The sequence below is a fragment of the Ambystoma mexicanum genome, chromosome 14 (assembly GCF_040938575.1).
Source record: "Ambystoma mexicanum isolate Mex_15411 chromosome 14, UKY_AmexF1_1, whole genome shotgun sequence".
NCBI lineage: Eukaryota > Metazoa > Chordata > Amphibia > Caudata > Ambystomatidae > Ambystoma > Ambystoma mexicanum.
Genome location: NC_090940.1, coordinates 245,303,565 through 245,329,491, shown reverse-complemented (window position 1 = coordinate 245,329,491; position 25,927 = coordinate 245,303,565).

Below are 25,927 nucleotides of genomic sequence, written 5' to 3'. Positions count from 1 at the left end.
AATATAACATATCCTCATCTGATTGTTTACCTGTTATGGACTTGATGGTCGTGCAGAGTATGAATACCTCCGTCCCCAAGTACCACACAGACAACACCAGAAACACTGCGTGTGCGGTCTTTGAGGCCACAGGTGTGGTAGTCCGTCGGGCCTGGATTCAGGAACAGCCAGAAGAACCCCTTCAACGCTGTAAGGCAATGGATTATGAGGTTATGCACAGAGCAGGAAGAATAAACACAAGAACACAGGTAACTTGACACTGCTTACCTATGTGTACGAAAAGGTTGCCCAGAGACGTGAGGAAGGACTGGACCCCAGGGCAGGAGCTGTATGAGGTCAGGAGTATAGACAGGTAAACACCTAGCGTGGGGGCCTGAGGCCAGGTTCCAAGACAAAGAGACGTGATCCGTAGAGTATCCAGGGACGATACCGTGGTCAGGCAACAAGAGGACCAAAGTTCGAAAAGTAGCAGGGTGAGGCAGAGCAGTCCGTGGAGCAAAGCGTAGTCGAGGAAACAATCCGTAAGTCAAACCGAAGAACTAAGCGTCACGTGATCCAGGAGGAAAACAGCTGTGAAGCAATGCTCCTCGTTTCCGGAAGCCTTTTAAACAATGTCAGAAGTCACGTGATACGTGACACAGAAGCGTTGCTGCGTGCTGGAAAATCACATGATACGTGACGCGGAAGCGTTGCTGCGTGATGGAAAATCATGTGATCCATGACGCGCGGGTCTCCGTGGGCAGCGCATGGCGCTATGGCGAGACTAAATCCTCCAGTTCAGCTGCCAAGAACGGGAGGGACGATAGACGCCAGGTCTGCTATGCTGCAATCTACCATGATGGGCGAAGGGATGCAAGGGATTACGTGAGCCAGGGTGCGTGTGTGGGGTAGTGGGAGGGACGGAGGCCGAGGGCGGGGAAAGAGCACCTGTAGGGGATGCACTCGGTGCGGGAGACGTGACATTACCCAAAAGACACATTGAAAGAGAAAGAGCACCATTCACCTGAGAGATGGCCTACCTTTCTTAAATGACACTTTAACATGCAAGACAGTGGATTAAGCCTCAATGAAAAATATGCCTATGAAAACAAGTCTCTTTACCTGTTCTGAGTATGTGGCTTTGTAAAAAATAACCGTGACTGCTCAGGACTAGTACTTTTGATTTCCCACAGTTTGTGGATAACGCCTTTTCCTCTATAAATTCCACATAATTGTTCTTGAAAACATTTATTGCCTATGGGGTTCTTGAAATAAGGATGGTATAATCAGCATAACTACGCAGAGTTACCTTCTACTCCCCCCATAATCGGTGAAAGATGCAACCTCAAAAATACCAGCTAGTACTCAAGAGAATGTATGTAACGGTTGAAGAGGAGAAGAGCCAATACGCACTCTAGCCTCAAACCCTTAGTTATAAAACGTTTTCCAATGCGCTGAACCCCAATCCCACATCTTACACATGCTTTGTTGTCAAAGTGTTCTGAAAGTAAAGCATGTGCAAGACCTTCAAAAGGAGCCCTGGAACCTGCCTGGCCTCTAAGATATCAAAATACCTAAACATGTTGATCTTGTTGAATGCAGATGTGAGATAGATAAATGAGGTTCATGTAAATACAAAACCTGTTTTGCTTGGAGACCATCAATAAAGCTTCTGTCCTGTCATAGGCATAGAACTGGCCCTGACTGAGGTTAAGAATACCTTACACCAACTTATTGACAATGATTATACCAGCTTGCTTATGGACTTGTCCTCTTCTGTCTATATTTTGGATCAAAACATCTTACTCAAAAGATTCCATATGACTGCCTGTCTGCGCCTCCTTCAATGCAGTCTCTTGGATTGCCTCTTTCTTTTCCAACCAATCCTCTAAGGATCGGTACCTTCCAATCTCACCCTGAAGTAGTCTCCTGCTGAATCATTCAGGGATCATTTAAAGTCCCTCTCGTGTTCAATATTTATTAGAAACCCCTGCACAACCTCCTGACCAATCTTGTGGTCACATCTGGAAACTTTGCTGAGGACACCAAACTCATCTATAAGCTTGACAAGAACCCTGAAGAAAATGTCACACACATTCAACACATCTTTGGAATAATTAAACAATAGACAACTGACTACACTCAAGCCTTGAGAAAACTGAAATTCGTCTTTTTTCATATTTCAAATCTCTCTCATCAATGCCATCATTATATCCTGATATCCCTCTCTCAGGTGTCCCGATCTTGATTTAAAAAAATGTAGAGACTTTGGGCATCATGCATGAGTGTTCATATAAATAGTGGAGTCAAATACATTCAGTTTGCTCTGTAGGCTAGCACACCAACGTTTCTGATCAAATTCTTCAAAACACTGCAGCTCGGATTGTGAGTAACACACCTGGCCATATGCATATCACTCCAGGGCTCAGGATACTCCTCAAGCTCCTGGGGAAAATATTGTATTACATTTAGAAACTTCTCACACTAGCCCTTACAACCATCTATGGATCACTCCTAGTGTGCATTAAAAATCGCCTACAAATATATTCCCCTGTTCGCTCCCTACGGTACAGCTCATAAAAGCTACATTTGGTCCTCCTGTGCAAACAAGCCTGTGGCCTCAGTCGTGCTTGCACATACCTAACAGCTAAATATTGGAATTGTCTTAGGGTTAGGGAGAACCCACCACATAGAGAAACTGCTCCCTTTCAGAAAGGAAATTACCTTATTATTCTAGCTCCTTTCCTTCTGCTGTTGCTGTTCGTAGGTTGAGCACTGAAAAATCAGCGGTCATGGGTCCTACCACCTATTTTTATTATTTTATTTGAATGTATGTTTAGTACTGGCTCTACCCAGACTATGTCGGAACACCTTACATGGTTCAAAATTTGAAAAGGTGGAGTTGAAAAAAGAAGTTACAAAATGTTTTCAGGAAAGGATAGGATTATTAGGATAGACAAATGATATAAGTGGAGGAGGGTAGCGTTGTGTGTGGGGAAAAAGGTATTATTTGAGGCTCTTTCTGAAAGTGATGAGCAAGGACGCAGTGTGTATGTTAAGATGTAGGGAGTTCCATTCCCTGGGTGCCCAGTGGGTAAATGCTTGTTTTGTGTGCTTGTTAGTTTGCAGAGTGAAATGTGCAGAAGGTGTTGGCTGGGATGTTTGTGTTTTTGTTGGTGATGGTTTTGAGTTTGTCATGAAGGTAAGGTGGAGGTTTGAGGTGGACATCTTTGAATACAATGCAGGGTCCTTTGAAGGCAATTCTCTGGGGGGAGCCAGTGCAGTTGGGCAAGAGCAGTGGCGATGTGTGAAAGTTTCAGTAGGTGGAGGATTAGTCTGGGTGCCCCATTTTGTATGGCTTGCAGAGGGGCATGGGTGCTGTTTGGCAGTCCAGTGAGGAGAGCCTTTCCATATCCCAGTTTACAGAGAATCAGTTCTTGCACTGTGGTGTCGATGTTGGCAGGGGGAATGATATGTCTGATTTTTTGTAGGATGTGTAGTTGTAGATTGTATGTTTTGGTAGTGTGTTAATGAAAGGTGGGGGGGGGTCGATGGGGAACCCAAGTGATTTGAAAGGTGTGGTGAGTGATGTGTGGGTTGTCCATGATGAGTTCTTGGATCCAGGGTTGAGGTTGGGTTTGTGCCTTGAGGGGCAGATGAGGAGGTATTCTGTTTTGGAAGGGTTGAGTTTGAGGAAGTGGATGGCCATCCAGTTGGTGATGGTGAAGTTACAGGTTTTGAGGGTATGGAGTTGCAATGGGGAAGAAATGTGGATGCATATTTGACTTCCATCTGCGTATTGGTGGAAATGGATGTTCTGCTTGCGAAGGGTCTGACCAAGAGATTCAATATATAGATTGAAGAGGTGTGTAGATAGGGAGGAGCCATGTCGCACATGATATTTGACAGGAGTTGGATCTGATCAAAAAGGGGGCATGTAAACAAAATATGTCCTGTCAGTGAGAAAGGGGATGAACCTGTCAGGTGATGTGCCACAGGGATTCATCCTGTGGGCTTTGATGTCTAGTAAAACGGTGAGGTAGCCGAGAGTTTGAGGAGTACAAGTACTGCTGTGCATCCTTTGTAATGCTGTGGAGGTCATCAAGGCTAGCTTTTTCAGTGTTGTATCCAGGTTTAAAGCCAGATAGGAATGGTTGAGTAGGTTATTTGTGGTGATATTTTGGTAATGTTTGGTAGTGATAAAGCATTCCATGATTCTGGTGAGGTGCTGTAGGATAGTAATGGGGTGGAAGCTTTCAGGGGGTACAGGGTCAGGAGATTTCATTTGAGGATGGGTGAGATTTGTCCAGTTTTGGATGCAGTGGGGATAGTACTATGTGAGAAACAGGAGTTGATGATGTAGAGCCATTGGTGAGCTAGCTGTGGTGATGAAATTGAATGCAGCTTGAGGTGGGCATGCATCATACCGGAAGTGCGCAGGTTTTAATTTGGCAGTAAGGGTGATGAGGGTGTCAGTGTCTATTGGGTTGAAGGTGTCCCATGTTTTGGAGTTGTGAGTTGGGGAGCTGAGGGGAAGGCTATCTTAATGTTGTGTATTTTGGAGTTGAAGTAGTTAATGAGGTTGTTGCATCCTTCAGTGGATGGGGTGTAGAAGGTGTGTTTGGTGGTTTAGAGAGGGACTTGACGATGTTGAATATTTTCTGGGTGCAATTGGAAGCGGGTTGGAGATCTTGGAGGTAATGGGTGGCTTTGGTATTTCATATACCTGTTTTGCATTTATTGCAGCATTGTCTAAGGGGTGTCTGGTTGAGGGTCATGGTTTATTTTTCCAAGCTCCTTCTAGGTGTCTGTGTTGCTACTTGAGGGAGAAGAGAACTGTTAAACCATGGTTTGTGGTGGTGGTTTTATTTATTTGAGGGATGCACTTTTTTCGAGTCCCTGTGTGATGATGGTGTTGTATTGGTGGAGTAGGATGGAGGGATGTGCATATGAGGAGGGGTGGATTAGTATGAGTGGCACCAAGGCTATGTCTTTAATTAGTTTGGTTTGTCTTGGGTGGTGTGTGGAAGGTGGTAGGATTTTGTTTTGTAGTGTGAACATGAAGGGGATAGCAAAGTGGTCAGACCATGATACCCATTTGATTATCCACAGAGAAATAATTTCTGTTTGCAAACAAAAGGTTCAGGGTGTTGGCAGCAATGTGTGTGGGATTGGTGCTGCAGATGTGATCGGGAGAACATTTATTTCTGATTTTGTGTAGGAGGTGTAGTTGCAGATTACACATTTTATTGACAGTGGCTATGCAGTGCTTGAAGGAAAGGTGGGGTTCAATGGTGAAGCCAAGGGATTTGGCAGCTGCCGACAATAGAAATGTAATTAGAGGTATGGTACACATAGTAAAACTTAGTCACAAGGAAGTGTACGCATAAAATGTTTTAAATAGTTCCCTACCCTTCTCTAAAGCTCCCTTGTATAAATGATAAAGTCTGCTTCGCTTTGACCTAAGCTACCAAAAACCTTAAGCAAAACATCAAAGAGGGATAGACATCAGGTGTCAACCCCATAACCTGCCTAAACCCACCAGGGTTCTAACCCACCAGGGTTCTTCAGAACCCCCTTGACCTATCTTAATTTCTTTGCTTTCCTACTTCCTTCAATCTACCACTGGTTTCTCTCTTTCCTATTACAAACCACTTCTCCAAGCCTTCTATGGCAAAGACTGGAACTCCTCCACCTTCAATGTATCACTTTCTGATAGCCAACCATCCCCCAGATGGTCTCCTTCCACCTCACTATTTATTTCCCACACTGGCCTCTTGCTCCAACCTCTTCTCTTGGTGTCTTCCACACTCAATTTCTCTGTCACCACCAACCTCCTATCACTTGACACCCTCCACCTCATGATATTCTTCACCAACCTGCTTAAAAACCTCTCCAAACCACTTCTCAAAGTATTCAGTAACCTATTCCTTACTATAACCAACCTCTCAGATATATGCCAACCTCTTCAAGAATATTTCCAATCTCCTCATCAGTATCACAAATCTCCCTGTCAGTATCTCCAATCTTGTCCAGATCATTCCCAACCACCTCCATACAATCTTCAACATCCTCCTCAGAATCACCAATTTCCAAATCTCCTCCACCAGCCTGCTGTGGGAGTCTGTAACAATCTATTGTTCCACTGATCTTCGCCTTCACCAACTTCATCCTCATTATCAGCACCCTTCTGCTCCTTAAAATGTTCACAGATCTCCCATTGTTCCCAACTTTTTCTTTGTTGCCACCAGCATATAGACATCGGTTTCTACCTTGGGTGTCTTTTTCCAGGATGGATCCCTCCTGGTTAGGCCTCATTCAGCCTCCTCAGTTCTTTTTTCCTTCAACTTCCTTGGTGTCCAATGTCTCTATATAGGGTGGGTCCCTGCTGGTATGGCCATACACATACCCTAGGGCTTCAATCCGCCCCATGTTCTCTCTTGCCTGGCCTCAGCCAAGCTGCTGGATCTCTCCTGAAATCTCCTCTACACACTCCCTGGGCTCCTCATTCTACACCAACTCTTCCCTCTAGTTCAAACGCCTCTGCAAAATATCAATAGTCTTACTCCATACTCTAGCATCCTTCACCTACACACACCCACACTAGCAAAGTGAACAACTAGACATGTAAAGCCGGGTCTTACCTCCTCATGAGCTGGACTCCCTTAGATTGTCTTCACTTGTGTTTTAGGACCAGGGTAGAATTGGCTGTCGCCTTTTTCACAGGCATCTGGACCCCATTTAGGCTTATGGGGCTAGGCCAAGCCTTTATGTTGTCTCTGCATTTTTTAAATCAACTTCCTAGCATTCTCTGGAACCAACTGTTGCCTTCTGTTTCTCCAACATGTAATTTTGTGTGCTTGAAAAGCTCTTGGTAAACTCTGTAATCCACTTGGATATAAAAACAATATCATCTCTTGACACCAGCAAATATGCTAGCAGCTTTCAATCATTCATGATAAACCTATTGCCAGAAATGGCAAACTGGCACCATCATAGATGTGGACATTCGAGTTTTGCAGAACACCTTCCTGACATTTTGGAATACTTTCCTTTCTACAGCAGAATCCTTTTCAACAGTAGCAAGGTGAGGGTCAACAGAATCCTGTAGACAGATCTTCTTGTCAACAATCAAAACATGTGTTTTCTTTTCCAGGAACTGTGTGTATAGCTGGACAGACCTTTGGGCTCTCTCGGTTGAATAGTGGGTCAATACGAATTTCTTCTGTGTTTTGGGAGTGGAGATGGGTTGACCCAGGGCACCCTTAGGTCCCAGTGATTTTGTGATTTAACTTAAAGGGTCAGAACGCAACCTAACAGAATCGTGAGGGAAATTCTAGGTACCAGTCATCCTGTTCACCCCACTTAATTTTTACAGAACTAAGCAGGGGGATTTAGCACAATATAAATAAATATGGTGACAATTCTGTCTGCAGTTACAACACAGTTACAACCTTTCCACAGTCCAGCAACATGCTGATATATGCTGAATATGTGTAGGTATTTTAACTCTAATCATTAAACATTTAATATCCTTCCCTTTAAACCACCATGCACCTCCCAACAACACCCTCCCCCCTGTGCCCGGTCAGCATGAGAGACAGTAAACACAATAACACTTCAACGTATCTAGGTAACGATGAGAGATCCTTACCAAAGTGTCTCCAAAAGACACTACGCAAAACTGGACACATTCAATGTCTCATCACTGTTGGGCCCCTTCATCAGGTTCCTGTCCCCTTACCCTGACCACCCCATCATCTATAAGGTCTGGTGACGGTTGAAAGCCATACTTCTTTAAAAACGGTGCCCATTCCATTTCCCTGGATGCCTGCAGATTGTGAATGGCCCCCACAATTTCACCATTTTGTATATCTCTTGCCTTAAGGAACCCCATTCTTTCTTTCGGCAGTGCCAGGCTTTTCAACTGTATCACCATGCAAAGCTTAGCCACTTAAAGTAGTAAGTGCTCCATGTGGGAAAGATGTTATCATCCGTCTTCACCCTCTTGCACCCCAAACTGCATTAGTAAAAATTCTCTGTCTATACCATCAAGGTATTTCACCCATCCCAACACCTCTTTCCAATAACTCTGCACTCTCGGGCATGTCCACCACATGTGCCATTAATCCTCTTTGCCCACATCCCCTCCAGCATGACAGGTCTACCCCTTCAAACATGTTGGACAAGCGATCTGGAGTGTATTGCTATTATATAGCAGTTTGAAGCCATGTATTAACAGGCTATGGATTTTCTGTGTGCACATTTTTACATAAGTACTCCCACTGTTGATCGTCCAATTCTCTCTTTTCATCTAAGGTTTGCCCCTTCTACCACTTTCGCTACCTGAAGAGCTCTATATATGCTAGTGATCAGTCCCTTGGTAGACACATCAGTGCTCAGAATAGTCTTGAACACTGTCGGGTCTCTCTCCACTGCCTCTTTCAATTTGTCTAACAAGAGAACTCTGTTCAACTGCAGGTAATGAAAAAGTGCAGCCCTTCCCATAAGTCTGCTAGCAGTACAAAGGACTCCCCCTTAACTACCTGCCCAACCCTCTCCAACCCGACTTCAAACCATTGCTTGATTAGGAAAGGTTCCTGGACAGCTTCCAGAATGGGGGGGTCCAGATATGGCTAGGGTGTGGAAGGCCATGTGGTTATGCCCTACATTTCCAATTTTGCCCACTACAGTCTCCACAGTGGTCCCAACGGCCTATGCTGCAACACCCTGCTGGATATAGCTGATTTGGGAGTGCACCACCATTCATAAATGGGCACTGGTCTGATCAGATGGTTCTCTATCCCTACCAATCATTTGTCTTTATCCCCCCATAGATGTAGCATCAAGATCCTAAACTTCACTGTTCTATTGTAATCATATACATCCAGCAGGCCTAGCCCCCTCGCTCCTTAGGCTTAGTTAAAGTTGCATAGGCTACTCATGGTTTCTGCCCCTGCTACCCAAAGCGGACAATCCGTCTCTTGGGCTTTGTGAAGTGCTTCCTTGGCATTTCTATTGGTAGCATCTGCTAAAGATAGAGCACCTTCGAAGTAATGTCATTTGTACTGCATTCATTCGGCCCAGCCAGAACATCATCAAACCTGACCAACAAACATAGTCCCCAACGAGTTTGTGCAGGGGGGGCGGGTAGTTTGCCCGATAGAGATCTTTCGTGCCCCTGGGCAACTTTAACCCCAGATATCTAATTTCCTCCTGTACAATGGGTATCCCAAGATCTCTTAGATCATCCCCCTCGTGCTCTTCCCCCGACTATATGGGAGCCCCAGCCCATCATAATTTTAAGTAAATACATATATATACACTCACTATTTTACCTTAAATGAGCAAGTAGATAGCTGCCTCAACCCCACTAAGCATTGTTTATCTTCATTTTTTCTTTCAGCCTAATCCGGGCTTTGCACACTGTTGTTTTCACAATTTATTATTATTCTACATTTATACCAATGTGACTGTTTCTGAATCTTTTGTCTATAGGTGAGATTTCCAAAGACTTTTTTGTCCCGTAAGGTATCTTGCATTCTCTGTGTTATCAACTACATCTTTTTGAGCGAGTATTGTGAGGCCTTTAGCTGATTCACTTTTCATCTGCAAGACTCCACATAGTCAGGCGACCCTGAGCGTGAGTTGTACATCTTTTACAGCTCATATCATTATGATATATTTCAGAATTCGAACCCACAGGGCCAATCTCATCCTGCACTTTGCTCTGAATCGCTATTTCCCGCCAGATGGGAAATGTAAACAGATTTACCTTCCGAGTGCACAAACCTGCAGCACAGAACGCATGTCTGGTGACCCAGTTCTTCTATTACTTCAGTTCACATTAGGTAACTTTCCTTTCATTACTATTTTCTTGTGCAATGGGTTTATCCATTATGAGGTCTACATGATAGACCTATCCCTTAGTGGGATAGTCTTCAATTGTTTTCAGGGAATCAACATCAAATGATCAGATGACTAGGCTTACATATATTGTCCATTTCTTGCTATTCATATATAAGCTGATTTTTTTGTACCTACCTCCAATGAGTTGGCTCAGTGTTCGAAATTGCATTCAATTGTCAAATACGTAATACGGTTATCTGTACGTGCTCTACTAGTAGATGCATGGGAAGGATCCTTGAATATTAATTGTAATTCCCTCTTCCTTTAGTGTGCTTAAAATGAATCATAGCCATTATCACCTCACAATGACAATTATGTAACTACTCTTTGATAACTTTTTTTGATTAATAGTTGATTGAATCTTTTGTCAATTCCTTCTCAACAGTCCGTACAGGCCTTGGAAGAAGAGGATTTGTTCCGCAAAACGCCTCACCACAGACTGTTTTGTCTACTATTCTGTTTGCTTCAATCTGATACTTTCTGTATATATGTATGTATGACTTACATTTGACCGGTGCCTGACTTCCCAGGCTGCCGGAGTTGTAATCTCCCAGTGGCACCGGGAAGTCAGGCGCCAGTAAAATATTAGGGGGTCTGGCGGCAACCCACCAGAAGCACCGGCAGGGTTACCGCCAGACCCATAATGAGGCCCAGTCACTCGATACAAAATGACTTTGGTGTCCAAAGGGACATCTCGTAATACTTTCTGCCCTGTAAAGTTTAATATAAACTCTCTCAAATCCTATAATGTATACCTGGAGTGGAACACACTATTTCTTTGTCAGTAAAAGATATTGTCACGTTAAGTTTCATCATTAAATCATGCCCTAATATGTTAACTGGCATTTGCCTGCAATATAATAATGGCATAGACATGTTGCGTTCTCCTATTCTCCTATAGAGATTGGTAATTTGTCTGTTAAAGGAACTAAACTCATCACCACAGAGAATCCCTGCACATTCATTGCAATACCTGACATTGGGTATTTTCCCTCATGGACACAAACGAGTTGCTCCGATGTGTACAAGAAATGAAAATGTATTGCCTCCTATTGTCATTTGACCCTTGGTTCCTCTTTGGGGTCTAGTGTCACTGATAGTACTGTACACACCAAGTCGCTGTGTGGTCTGACCTTTTGAGGATATAAATGAATCCCTGTACCTGTGAAAGGATTTGCTCCTGCCACAGTCACACTCCCTAATTTGAGTGCAGGCACTTGCTGAACTTCTGTAGTCATATTCCATTGTGGCAACTTGGCCTGCTGTGCTGTGCTTGCATGGGTACTTGCTGTGATTGCCCTTGTGGTGATTGCATTTGTAATGGCGCTCACTGCATTTGCTGTGGTTGCAGTGCATATGTCTGAACCTGCATTTGATCTTGGGCATAATATTCCAGTGGTTCTGTATTATATTGCATAGCATAGCCCATCCCCCATCTCTGAACTTGCCAATTTTTCTGCATGCCTCCTCTGCTTCTACATGTGCTTGCTATGTGTCCTATTCTTCCGCAATTCCAGCATTGTTTCGGTTGTCCACCATTAAATCCTCCTCTTCCCTGAGGGTTTTGAAATCCACCTTGTTCTCCTCCTCGTGGCCTATTTCCTCTTCCTCTTGGCCAAATATTATACCCACTCTGATCTCTGGGACACCCTATGTTATTTTGCTGCACTGATTGCATTTCCTGTGTCACCCCACCTTCAATACTTGTCAATACTGCTCCCTCTATGGCTTTTTTCGACAATGTCTTCCTAACAAATTTTTCTTCCTCCTGTTTTCTACTCTCTGCTTTTTTCTTCTTCTTCTCCTGCATCAATCAGCAGCTGTGCACAATCATCAATTGTATTTCTGGGCATGACTTGGCTTCCAATCCCACCTATTCCTTTATTTGCCATTCCACTGGCTCGGACAGTCCCTAACACAAAATATGGTAAAATAATGCCAGGGTTTTATCACATGGTTCATGTGTCTGAAGGTGCCATTTCTCTTGAATATCTTGAATGTAAGCAACAGGGTCTTCATCCTCCCCCATTTTCCTAGGCACAATCACACCCATGTCTGATGTATCAGGGTATTGTACTCTGAGAACCCGCCATACATCTGCTCTGCTCCATCATGTGTAATGTTTTGTGCAGTCACACCAGTGTATAAATTGTCTTTATCTATTTGTGGCCACAGTATATATTTTGGTTGTCCACCCCCTTTCTCTAATAATGGGAATTGTGAAAATCCCTGTCTGTAATCGTACCTGCCTACACGTCTCGTCTTCCATACAAGGCTAGTCTCACCCAGTTGTCTTAGTCCTAGTAGTGCCCTTAATCTGCTTACTTAAGGCAGGGATATATCCCCTGCACTGCGCGATCATGCTTGTGGTCGCTCAGTATATGGTGTTGATTCAGGTGTTCTCTCTTTGGGGTCCTGTAAATCCGTCAATTTTACCCCTTTCTCAATTCTTTAGAAAATCTGCTTGCGCTCTCTCGTTTTCTTCCCTTTCTTTATCTGACATTATTATTATGCCTCAGCATGTAAGACTGATATCCTTTTCTGCATCCTCAAGATCTAGTATACTTAAAGATAGCGTTCTATGCTTGTCTTTTATGATGTCATCTTTCCTGCTTCCTGTTTCTCTTGATAGAGATCTTTCTATGTTCTCTTGGGTTGTATACCCTTATTTATCCCTCAGTTGTCTGCATAAATTGCCAAGTCATTTCTCTATGGCTTCTGTGTTTCGCACATCAGCGCATGATGGTATTTTTGGTACCTGTTGCAGCTCCCTGTGGGGCTGTTGTTACCCTCTTTATTCCTCAGGTCGTTCTTGTGCTTCAATCAGCACTATGCTTCTGTGACATAGATAGTCTATCTTGTCATCTTTTAGTCCCCTACGTCTGTTCATTTCTTCCTTCTCATCTCCCTTAATTCATCTTCCCCTCGCCTTCTTTGCAACCTACTTCATTGCATTCTTTGCACTTATACCTCCTCCCACCTCTTCTCTTCTGGTTTCTCCTTCTATTTCTTTGCCTCATGCCTTCTTCATTCTTCCCTTCACTTACATTCTTCCTTTCTCTTCTTCCTTGTCCTGCTCTTCTCTCTCTTCCCTTTCTCGAACCCATCAATGCCCTTATCAGCCAGCTTGAGTAATATCTGTCCCCATCCATTTGTTCTGTACTATTGTTATTCTCTTAGCATTGTCCTTTATTTCTTTCTGCTTTTTTATATTCTTCCATCTATCTCCATCTGTTTATCTTGCCTGTCCTTCCTCTGATCATGCTGTTTACTTTCGTGTGTCAAGATGTATTTGCATTCTCTGCTTTTGCTTTCTTCTGCATCATCCTCAGTGTTATAGGCAGTGGGCTTATATGTCGGATTAACCTACCACGCTGCTGTTTTCAATTCCTTTGAAGTATAAAATCCCTTCTCCTCTGTGTCTACGCTCTTGATTTCAGGAGGGTAAAGGGGAGCTGAAGGTGTTTTAACCTTCCCTTTATGCTGATTAGGCATCCACTCCTTTTCCACTGGTTCTTCTTTCTCACTCTGGTACATATGCCATAGCTCTAAAACAGCCTACCCTTATATGTAGCATGCAAATACATTGTCATAAGTCGCAATACTGCTTTTAACAACAAACCCTCCTGAGGCCACGGCATGAGTATTTATTAGTCATGCCACAAATCCATTCCAAATTATATTTCCTTATCTTAGCTGTGTGTCTTGCTAATGTCGTACATAAGTGTAGAAGAGGAATGTCTCCCATAATGACAAGTTGATTTTGACTGTCTATACATACCCGATTTTGTATTCTTCTCTTTATGTTATCAAATATACCACACTGATCAATTTGTGCAGGCACCATCAAATGCCGCTTCTATCTGAAAATCAAAATATTTGACCCGCTTTTAAAACTTTACACAACTTATGTTCTTTTTGTTTGTTTACACTTTCGATTCATTTTTAATATCTCATTGTTCTATCATTGATATTTTAGAGTATCTTCTTTATTTATTTGTTTCCTTTGATTTTTATACTCCTGATAGACGTGAATCTCTTAATGAAAAAATCTAAAAATCACCTTGATGTTTTACTTTAATTTTATATCTGCTATTTTAAAGACAACAAAACCTTCGCACTGACATATGTATAACCCCACACATCTGCACTTAATAAATGTTCCCCTGCGTATGCCTTCCTTTTTCTATCTTTAGTAAATGTATCTAATCTCACTTTTGCCGCATTTTGGAGCTTGATACGCACTCTTCTTGTTGGCTTTGCCTCAGGAATCCATAACACCCCTATTTGGAGTAATTTTAGTGTGTACCCTTCTGTCCCCTAGGAACCGGGAATCAAGTTATCTACTTCTCTTCTTTATAATCCACCAAAATCCTGTTAATTTTATACATATATAATTTCAACACAGTCCCTCCCCCTATTTCTGCCACTTTAGATGTTCTACTTACATCAGTGGCTCAGCTTGAGTCGCTCAGCATCGACTCTCCCTCAACTGACCAGTTTGCCTTCTGTACACAGGGCACCTGCGGGGACTGGAGAGGAATTTTGGCAAAGGGGGACCTGCCAACCGTATAGTTGTACACATGAATTGAACACCGCTCTCCACAGGAAGCTCTGCAGTCTTCTGGCTAATGGCGGGAGCAGCCAAAAGTCAGAGGATCTGGGCCTAGATCGACTAGACCTTAACCATCCACACGCTACCAACATGTGGTCTAGCATCTTGAATCGTCTCTTGTGCTAGATGAAATTACCAATAAAGATCTCAAACCAACTAACTAGACAGACTCAAAGAATATGGCAAAGTACTACTTTATTCTCAGTTTAATAAAGCAGGTTCAACTGGCAAACATCAGATGGATGCTTGCACACTCAAACACAAACTAGATTACACAGAGGTCTTATACCCCAACATGCGTCATCTATGACAGCATCATATGTGGCAAACCATAACATGTATTAGCTGTAGGGATTGGCTAGGGGAGCAAGTCTACTTATAGAATGTATACGGGTTAGTTCTTTATCAGCTGTCTCTTATCTGTAAGACACACCTCAAGCTACATATAATACTGATTATAGCAAACAAAATGACAGCAAATTGGTCTATGCAACTTTCTATAGCAGGTTGCCCCATAGACCCACTGATTGGTTGGCATTCTCACCCAACTTTGGACTTTCGGATCGGCTAGCAGCACATAAGAGAACAGAAACCCAGGTTCTTGAATCATGTCAGAGTACTTGCTACTTTCCCAATGAGTCCATCATTTCTCATCAGACTGGCCATAAGCCAAAGTTTCCCGTCTATAGTTGACCATGTAGCCTGCTCTCCATCCTAAGATTTTCAAGGAAGTGAAAGAACATCACTATCTTCATCTGGGGCTTAATGAATAGCTGTTGTTTTTTGCTTCTGAGTCGCATGTGAAGAGACCACACATTTGTTCATTTTAGCCTCTTGTTTACTGCTATTTGGTTTAATTATACTGGGTGTTATTGCTCTTCTTGGCCTCTAAAGACTTGCTCACTCTACATTGTATAGACTTTATACATGTTTAATTGTCCAGTACTTGGCTCTTGCAGATGTTTTCTTCTTCATTAATCTAAGTGAAATGTGTTGGATCCATGGCTTATCCGTCTGCCTCCCTTCGTGCTTTGCAGCTATTCCTTAAAAATAGCATCCTTGATCCACTATCAAACATCCTTATCAAATAGCATCCTTGATTGCGATATATAAATACCTTTAACATTAACATCCCAAGCCAACATAGACTCCTCTTTGTTTTGCACACAAAGCTGTTCTTCTAGCGTCGCCTAACTCTCCAAACCTGATCACTTTATGAGGTAGTTGAATTGAATATTTCTTTTTTTTATTTGTTATTGTGTAGATGTTCAATCTTTGAACTTTTACACATTGGCAAAATCCACTAATTGATAAACCAAACATTAGTCATACTGTATAAAAACATTACATTTGATCATTTGAATTGAGCAAACACATTTTTTGTTAAAACGAAGGAAGCTAAAACATTTTAAAATGATAACATTTTTTACATGTAATCCCCAATTCGTCGAACATTCTGATAACTTCTACTGTCAGAAATACCTCATTTTCAGAGCACAATCTGTCCTGGACATCTTCAGCGAATTCTCCTGTCTCTTAAGGCAGTACATTCTACCAATAAGTGGCAGAGGATTTCAACAAAGCTTGGGTCTCTACAATTCTGACATAAACTTGTGTTCTCCCACTGCATTTTTCCAGTTTTGAGATGATTTCGCTCTTTGGAAGTAGGTTTAATCTAAAGTGCAAGAATTGAGCCCTCACTCTGGCACAAGGAAATTGTTTGAGTTATGTTGGGAGAAGACCTTGTGGCTTGTCGATCTTGGCGAAAATAGAGGATATCTTATAACTCCTTGGACTTGCAATTGTCTTTATCCAATCTGCTTCGTTTACACAATTTTTTACAGCATCAGGATTTTCATTAATATCACATCTCTGACAACCACCTAGGCACAGGATGCTATCTGTGTAGGTCTCTCAGACCCCTAAGAAAGGGCAAACAATTCCCAGCTAATTCTTTCACAAGCTCTTCAAATGGGGTGTTTTTTTCAGGATGTAAATTTTGGTCATGAGACTCAGTACATTCCATAGGACCCAATATTCCAATCAGAGTATACCTAACTCAAATTGGATCAAAGTCATCTAAGTTGACAAAGGTAAATTGAGTGCATTTTTCCAAAAATATCCTTTGATTTTACTCCATGGCATAAAATCTTTGGGACCACGTTTCCCACATAATAAGTGATCAAAGGATGTATTGAATACTTGCCAAATTTTCCATATATTTTCTTTAAATGAAACCTTAGCTGATTGCTTTTAGCCAGTATCCGTTTTATGGCATTATCCCTGGATGATCTTTCTGAGAGCTAAAAGCCCAGATAAATTATCTCTCTTCTGGGTTCAATCTTGATATTTTCTTTGTGGCATCTGAACTTGGCTTTGGTCCCATTTGGGTGTGAAAATTGAATCACCTGGCACTTGCTTTGATTAACTACCAGGCCATTGGTTTTGGCATATTGACTCATTTTTGTTAGTCGCCGTTGCAAGCCCATGGGTGTAATATCTATGAGCACTACATCGTCAGCATATGCCAACCAAATCAATTCTTCCCCTCCCAATTTCAAGGAACCTAGTCCCACTCCCTTCAAAGCATTCTTAAGATCAGACATATATAGGTTAAAGAGGCAGGGGGCAAAACTGTACCCCTGCCTCAGACCCTTCAGAATTTGAATTGGGGACGATATTGACCCCTGGGAATCCAACCTTATTCTAATCCAGTTTTCTTTATGGATATGTTCTAGGATTGCCAGGAGTACAGGTGGTATGCCCCAGGCTTGTAATTTTCTCCATAGCTGATCGCTATTTACCAGATCAAAGGCCATTGAAAAATCAATAATGGACACAAATACCTTGGTCTGCGAGGACGTGCAATCTTTCCCTATCTTATCCTTCAGGACCGATAGCATCAACCCATTGAGTGTAGTGCCCATTCTTTGTGTAGCAGACCTTTCTCTTTAACCTACTCATTCAATTTCTCCAACACTATTGTTGTGAATATCTTACTATCGGTATCCAACAATGCAATCGGACGATAATTTGTTGGGTCAGCTCGAGCCACTGTTTTTTTAATAGGAATTATTATGGATACCCACCACAATTTAGGAATTTGGCTTTTGAGTAGGATATCCCTAAACAACAAGTCCAATAAGCCAACCCACAACTTGATATTGGACTTAAAAATAGTGTTGGACAAACTGTTTGTACCGCATGTTGATGAAACAGATGCTTTCAAGATTATCCTTTCGATACCCTCCTTATCAAAGTCCAGGACCCACTGCTCTTTGCTTGGTTTCCACTTGTATGGTTGATTCATCACTCTTTTCATTCATTTTGTACCAATGCTCTCTCCATTACGCTTCTGTCACACCACTTGATTGATGTACATATTGTAGGTTTTCCATGTCATTGATTAATGAACAAAATTGCCTTGCATCTTTCCTAATGAATACCTTTAGCATTTCCTCTCCATTTGTGTTGCAATCAAATATCTATTGCCCCTAACCCAGTGTTTGAATACTCTGCAGGTCTTTACTCCTCTTCTTGTACTTTTCCAGTCCATTACAGTTTAAATTGAGTTGTCTCAGTTGATAGTTTAACTTATTTTTTCCTCAAGCATAATTCTTTGTCAATTTGATGTTTGTGCCACTTTATGGGAATAGTTACTTTATTGTGGTCTTGGCAAGAGAAATTAATTGAACCTTTACCCCGTACACAGTAAATACAAAGTGCCTCATCGCGAGTTGGCCAGTATCCCGACTGGGTTACTGCCCAACTGTATGTGCATTACCACACACCCATCCGGTGCTATTAGCGCCGGATCAAGGGTTGGGCAGTAAAGGGTATTAATGGAGAATTTTCTGCGCAATTACCACCAGCGATATTAGCGCATGGCAATAGTGCCGGAAATTGGCATTTTCCAACGCATTTTCCTTCCAGTTTACGGCTGGTGGTAAATGTTGCCACTCATGTTTGGTCAGACCCTTAAATGCAGCGGTAATAGTATTACCACCGCATTTAAGGGCTACCGCCCAACTCATGATGAGGCCCAACGTGTCCCCCTCCGCTAGGCTAAAAAATTACTTGAGTTTCTGGTTCAATTAAGTCCCTTTTTGCTTACATTTCTGTATTTGGTTACCTCCCGGGTTTACTACCAGATTTATGTGTTGTGGGGACAGGTAATTTCCCACTCTTATATCAAAAGTAGCAATTTACATATTGTGGTCACTCAATTTAGTATCTTTAATCTCAAAATGATTACATAGGGCCATCAATGGTCTCGATACGATTACATAACTGATCATAGAATGGGAAATCCCTCGTTTCCAGGTGCTAGCTATGATTTGTTTTGACTCTTTCTTTTTATTCAAGCTATGCAAATCCCAAATTTGACACAGATTATCAAATTTTTTCCCACTCTGTCTATCTTGTAGTTTCAAGCGAATCTGACAATTCATACAATCTGTATTCAAATCACAGCCAGCATAAGGGTACCTTCATCGGATAGCCATGAACCTAGCAATTCAGAAATATGATCAATGTATTCATCCAAACTGTCCTATTGATGGTTCCAATATATATTCACAATTAGCACTCTTCTTGTTTTATCCAGACACACCATGTCAATAGCCACAGCCAAAATCCCTTAATTTTCATTAGATATGGTTATAGCTGATGTTATTTTGGAATTTCGAGTCGCTACTAATAGCCATCCTGAAGGCCGACCCCTGTTAGCTTTCTTAGCCCCTTGTTAGATTATTGTGAATCCATCTCTGCAGAGGCTCGTTGTTAGTCAAGTTTCCTTGAATATGATGAGGTCAAAGACATTGAAAATATGATTCACATTGTCATGCTTCAGGAAGCTATTGTACCATTGCGTGTTCCAGTCTAAACAACATATTTGCTCTGCTGTCAGAGTTCCTGTGGTGCACCTAGTTAGCCCATCAATTATTTTTTCAACAAGTGCAAAACCCCCTAGATCCACCCAGAATATTCTAAGGGTTGCATTTGTGGCATCCCATTACTCGAAGGACCAGCTCTCACAACCTCAACTTCATTTTCTACGATCTTGTCCTTGGTCAGCAGAGTTTTAACCTCCTGCCTTTCATAGTACACAGCACACCCAAATTTCATAATTTCATCTTTCTCATCCGATACCATGCATTTTACAAAGGCTGATCTCCAGCACACTCCAGCTAAGTCACAGCGTTCTTCTAAGGGGAAATTCACACAGACTATATCATGTGATGATATTTTTACCAAACGACTTAAATGTCTTAATAACATTAATTAATGTGATATAAGGGCACATTTTAAAGCATAGCATATTTGGTTCATGAGTTATTTCTCTTCCACTGAAAGCCTTGCTTCCCACGTCCCCTGAAGGCCTTTGGTCCCCCACTATTCTCTGCTTCTAACTAGACAGTTTTGTCCTGAGTTGATGCCCTGGATACGCCAAAAAGACCAATCAATCAGGCCCGTGGACCTCTTATGGTCTCTTAGGTTTTCATTTCATTTCTCTCTTCCACCATCTGTACAGAGGGTAGCTTCTCCTTGACCTGAGACTCAGTAGAGTAGTCAGAAGCCTCCAGACCACCTGCACCAGAATTAGCTGTTTCCGTTATTATCAATCAATTGCACTATATGCTACCTTGTGGGAGAGAGAATATGGACGTGCATCTCTCCTTTGCCGATGTTAAGGTTGATGTCTCCTTTTCCTGCTTGACCATGAGCTCTGGGGTAGTTTTGCCGGCCATTCCTTTATCCACTGACAACATTAATTGACCATTTTCAACCACAAGTCTTTGATCTCTATTTGACATCAGTTGGTCGTTTGAGTGTTGAATATTCGATGGATGTCCTTTGTTGGCAATCCTATCCCTACTTAGCTCCAAGTTCTATGGATCCTCTGTCTTCTGGTCCACCATTAAGTTGATGTCAGATGCTCCATCCAGATCAGCATTTGAAGAAGCGTCCCCACAACCTCCAAGCAGCTGGAAGTAACACGTGGGGTAGTAGAGTCAATGTGTGGCTCATTTTCTGTTGATATTTATTTTTTCTTTGCCGCAGACTTCAAAACAGAGTTTCTCTCCTGTCCAGACCTCCCAGAATCCTTCCTGAGGACTGATGCCACTTTGTCGTCAGAGTGCATGACCACGTCTCTGAGATATTTCCTTGAATCTTTTCTCAATTGATTCCTTTCGACCATTGATTGATTTATTTAACACCTTCCTTGACATCTTTGGAGCCGTTGGCGGGTTCACTTTAGTTTGCTGTTCTGTAGTTTGGCTTGCTCCTGAACAAATATCATCCATTCCCACCAATTTCTTGCTTGTGACCTTGGATGATTTTTTGGGTTTGACAAATCTGGAGCTCAAGATCTCCAGTTTTACATTTAACTCTGAGAGTATTAATGTATGGGCTCGTACTTCGTCCCTAATGTTATTCTATATGTTGCCCTGTGCACTCAGAATCCAATTTAGTGCTGAGTTTGATGGAGATGATAGTTTGATACAATCATCTGCTTCTCTTAATGTGTGGTGTAATACTTTGTTTCTACTATTTTCTGGACTGTGGGTAAAGTTACAGATAACAATTCTACCAACTCAGACGGTGACCCATCATGATGTCTTGTTCTGGGGGAATATGCCCAAAAAAACCTCCTGTCATTCTTTGGAAGTGATTCTTGTTCTGCAATTATCACATGAGTTCCGATTGCTCGATCTTGGCTCTGCCTCCATTTCACATCTCACGACACCTGCTGCTTCCAGAAAGCCGTTATTGCTCATGTTTCCTGGGTCCATACATGGAGATGGTTGTGAATTGGTTTCCTTGCCATTGTGTCGCACCACTGGGGGATGCAAATTATTGATCTTTTTTCCAGGCATAGGGGTTACTGCCTCTGTTATTGCCTCTTTTGTTTGGTCTTGATGTTGTTGACATCGTGTAATGACAAATTGGTTGACAAATCGTGATTGGGTGGTGTAGGCGCATTTTGTTGGGACTTTGAGATTCCTAGCCCTGAACATATTGTGTTCAGTAGATTGACCTCTAGTTATGCACTAGTGTGTATTAATGGTAAGTCGCCCACTGGATCTGTCAATATTATTAGATCTTTTGCATTATTACATTTGCTGCCTGCTGTGAAAGTGCCGTATTGATTGCTTTCGACTTTATTACCTGTTAACACAGCAATGAAGCAGTGAGTGGGGACTGTTTACTACATTGAGCTGGGGGCATCTTGCTATCTTCACTGGTCTTAAGATCCCTCAGTAAACTTACTAAATTAACTTTTTGCTTTGAAAATCAATTCTTTCAAACAGAATCTGGCAGTTGATTATTATCACAATGACAGCTTTATGACAGCTTTTTTTTTGTCGCCGGAAACTCAAAGGCGAGACCGGCCAACGTCACTCCCTGGTACCCTAACGAGTATGGGGTGTTATACACCACTCTCCTGCACTTCCACCAATGGTCACACCACCAAGTCCGATATTCTTCCCGCTAACAGGTAGTGGATGACTCAGTCTAAAGTCCTTTATCCACAGCCGTATATCACCCGCAGTCTGTTCCTCACATTCTCGCTGTCTGCCGAACACCAAACATGATGCAAACTCTGCTATGCTTCCTTTTGACCAGATGATTTTATGGGCGGGCTGCAAGTGCTAGAAATGGAGAAAGGGCCCTGCTCTGAGAAAATGTTTCTCTAATAACTTCAGTTACATCATCACTCGTAAGTATTTTCATAGCGTTTCGGCATGTTCTTGTGTAGGTTCTTTATGGCATCACTCTATCCGCACAGGTTTTACTCGGCGCTCCATGATGTCCAATGGTACATGCTGACATCCTTCCATATGGCATCCTTCCGTACTTTCAGTGCGAGGGCACATGCGATAGTGCAAGGGCACATGCGATATGGTTGTCTGAGTGCATATCATCTCTCATACATTCAATGAGGCATAGTCATAACACATGGAGTTTCACATAGTGCCCTTCTCTTTTCTTTCTTTTCCAGTATGACCGCTGCAAGGGGTGTGAGTTAGGGAAAAGTCATCCACCTGCTCCTCTACATTTGCCTGCAAATACGCTTTGCCAGCAGTACTTACTAATGGATTCCAACAAAATCTACCTGATATTGAGCAGGTGCAAAACTGAGATAAATTCCATAGGAAAGCCTTTGATTCATGCCTGCATTGAAATCTCATTCAGGTTTAAAACTAAGTGCTCATAAAAGACAGAGGAGGTGAGCATGGCAGACATCTTATCTCCGCTTGGTGCCCCTCCTATGCCTTGTGTTAGCACGAGAAATGTCACAGCAGGAAATGGAGCTATAAATGCTTTACCCTGGGATTTACAACTACACTACCCACTCCCCCACCAACCCCATTAGAGATGGGGGGTTATAACCTCCCAAGAGTAGTGCCATGGCTGCGGGACCACAGGAAGCCTAACTGAGCAGAGCACATTAAATGGGGTGGGGTGCACATTTATTTTACTTTTTGTGGGACCTCACTATCTACTAAACAGAAAGCAGTGGGAAATTAAGTTCACAAGTTACAAGGACCGGTTGCTAGATTTTGAGTGAGAGATCATGGATTTTTATATCACTAGGCTCATGAATAATCCCATTGCCATTTCCGCTCTATCTCTAATCTACAAGCAACTATGTGGCTGATATCCGTATCTCGGAACACGTGCCAAACCACGCAGGAGAAGTAAAAGTAGTGTGAGGCATCAGCTTATCATGCTAACCACAATTTATTATTACATATTCCTTAAGACAAAGACAGAATCTGAATTCATCTTGCACACATTTGCCTTTTCTAAATTAGTAGAAGTGTTTAATGCAGAGTTGCACAAACCGCAAAGGCACGGCTGGCCATCTTTCACTAAGTGTACGACAGCTGGGCCATTAGCTGTCGCTGGCAATTATGTTTTTGGCAGAGAAAACCCTTACGTCTCCATCGTTGTTTGATAAACATGCAGTGCATCTGACCTGACTTGAGGAATGCTGTTTCAAGAGTCCATGTGGGGTTAGCTACCTTTTTGTGTGATGACACTTTTTCTATGAACATAAAAACAAGACCCAATAACATAACACAAGGGAAAGGCACACATTTCAAGGTTCTTCAATCACAAGTTATCAATTAATTAGCAATATCATAAAGTTACCTTCAATTCTACTGAAACTGTACATTCCTGGCAAGGAAATCCGGCATGGCGGTCAGACTTAAAAACAATTACCAGCAAGGCAGATGGAAAGGTGACTGTCTTTTCAATGCAGACTCTGGTAGTTACAAGGAAAGGCTGCAGAGGGACATATTCTGTATTGCCTAAAAATGTCATGGAGTAGACAGTGGCATAGCACAAAATGTGGGTGCCCCCCTGCGAGCCATGCTGACCCCCCCCCCCACACCTTGGCAACTAATCACTGGTCACGCCACACTCTGGGCAGGCCTAGACAAAATGCTTGCGCAATGCACACACGCACATGATCACGCTGCTGCAGGGGCATGCCGCACACTGCACTTGGAGAAAGACATGAATATGCGTTTTGATGCATTATACAGCACACTTTCGGAGAAAAACGGGCTAAATTTGTGATTTCCTCTTTGATGTCCTGGGTGTTAGTCTTAGCAGTGCACAGTGGTGGCACGAGTTATGGTTGCTTAGCTTACCATACCTGGCGAATTTATGAGGTTTTTCAGTTTTACCTGTAACCATAACGTCCCTTTAACAATGTTTTTCCATTGAATTTCATAGGTTTTTAATTAGTGCAACTTAACCATAACGTCCCTTTACCAAAGATTTTTCAGTGAATTGTATAGGTTTTAATTGGTGCAACTTAACATAACGTCTCTTTAACAATGCTTTTTTCATAGAATTCCGTGGGGTTTTTACCAGTGCATGCTATTTGCCTACATCTTACTAATATCGTACTTAACCCAATATAGCAACGTTTTTGTCCGATTTGCGTTTCACCTTAAGACTCTTTCCCACCTTCTACCATCATTTTTAACACTATACTTTTTCCACTGTTTTTGCTTCTGTCGACGTCCGCGAATGTCTGACGTCATTGTGGACCTTCCGGAAAGTGCCACGTGACCATGCGCTTACGTGCGGCATGATGGCGTGTCCATGAACGCGTTTGCACTTCGCGTTTAGGTCCTTGCTTCAAGGACAGTTCGGAACTGCATTTTCTACTGATCTAGGAACTTTGAAGCTCAAAATGTAACCTTTCATAACTCCTACACCAATGCTTACTCATTATACATTAACAATCTAGTACAAAGCACATTCTTCAAGAATATTAGCAAAACTGCTATTTATCTTAAAATGGCAATCAGCTACTGCCATCCCTCCTCCACAAGAGCAATCTCTGCCATGAGCTGGAGGACCCACACAACAAAACAAAAAAATTGCAGTATTTCCAAAGACAATGAAGAGGATGAAGTAGAAGAAGTGCCTACCTATAGAACCCAGAGATAATCAGATCATGGTTTGTGGCAGTTCTTTTCCACTGTTGGGAATGTATCAAAGGCTAAAGCTACAAAAGTGAAATGCACTTTGTACTCAGTTGCAAACTACCTGGACATTACTCCTATGGGACTACCTCCATTTGCCGCCACATCAAATCCAACTACCACAATGCTCTCAGAGAGATTGTTCCTTTCTTAGCAAGTAGTAGGCTGTCTTCCTCCACATCATGTTCCTCAACCAATATTGTAACCACACAGCCTACTACTGTGGGACACAAAATCCCACCAGCTACCTTGCAAACAATATAAGAGGCTGTTGATCCATATCTTTGGAAGACAAGAGTCCTATGTATATACTGCAACACACCACTCGGCCGGGGGAAGCAATTTTGACATGCGTTTGAAGCTGTAATCAAGGAGTATGAGAAACACTGCCAACTACCTAAGAAGTAACTCACGCGCAACATCTTCCCCTGTCTCCTGCCCATCCATATTAGTGCTTGGTGCCTCTTACCTCATTTCCCTCCTCACCTTATGTTCTAAACTCTCGTGCAAACATTTTTTTTTAAAACAACAAAAGAAAGGTTCCTTTAGGAACCACCTTCGACTGTTAAAAAACAGAACAAAAAAATAGTCGTATAGACTCCATCTATTTTACATTTCTTGGTAAAGTACATAGACTCAATACGTTTTTCCAACATTTCCATCAGCATTTTGTGTTATGCTAATTAGAATAATGTGATGTTCATCCCCCGTTCCAAAGATCGGAATGGGAATAACGGCCCGGCAGCCCAAGTTATCGGCCTAAGCGAAGTGTGTCTGTGTGCGACCTGATGCCTGCAGGCTTCGGCGCGTTATAAATAAATAAATAACAAGTGCTCCAGAGCAGCACCTGCAATTGATATTGATATTGATATTTTATTTCTATCACGCTCGTACACAAGTGTTTCAG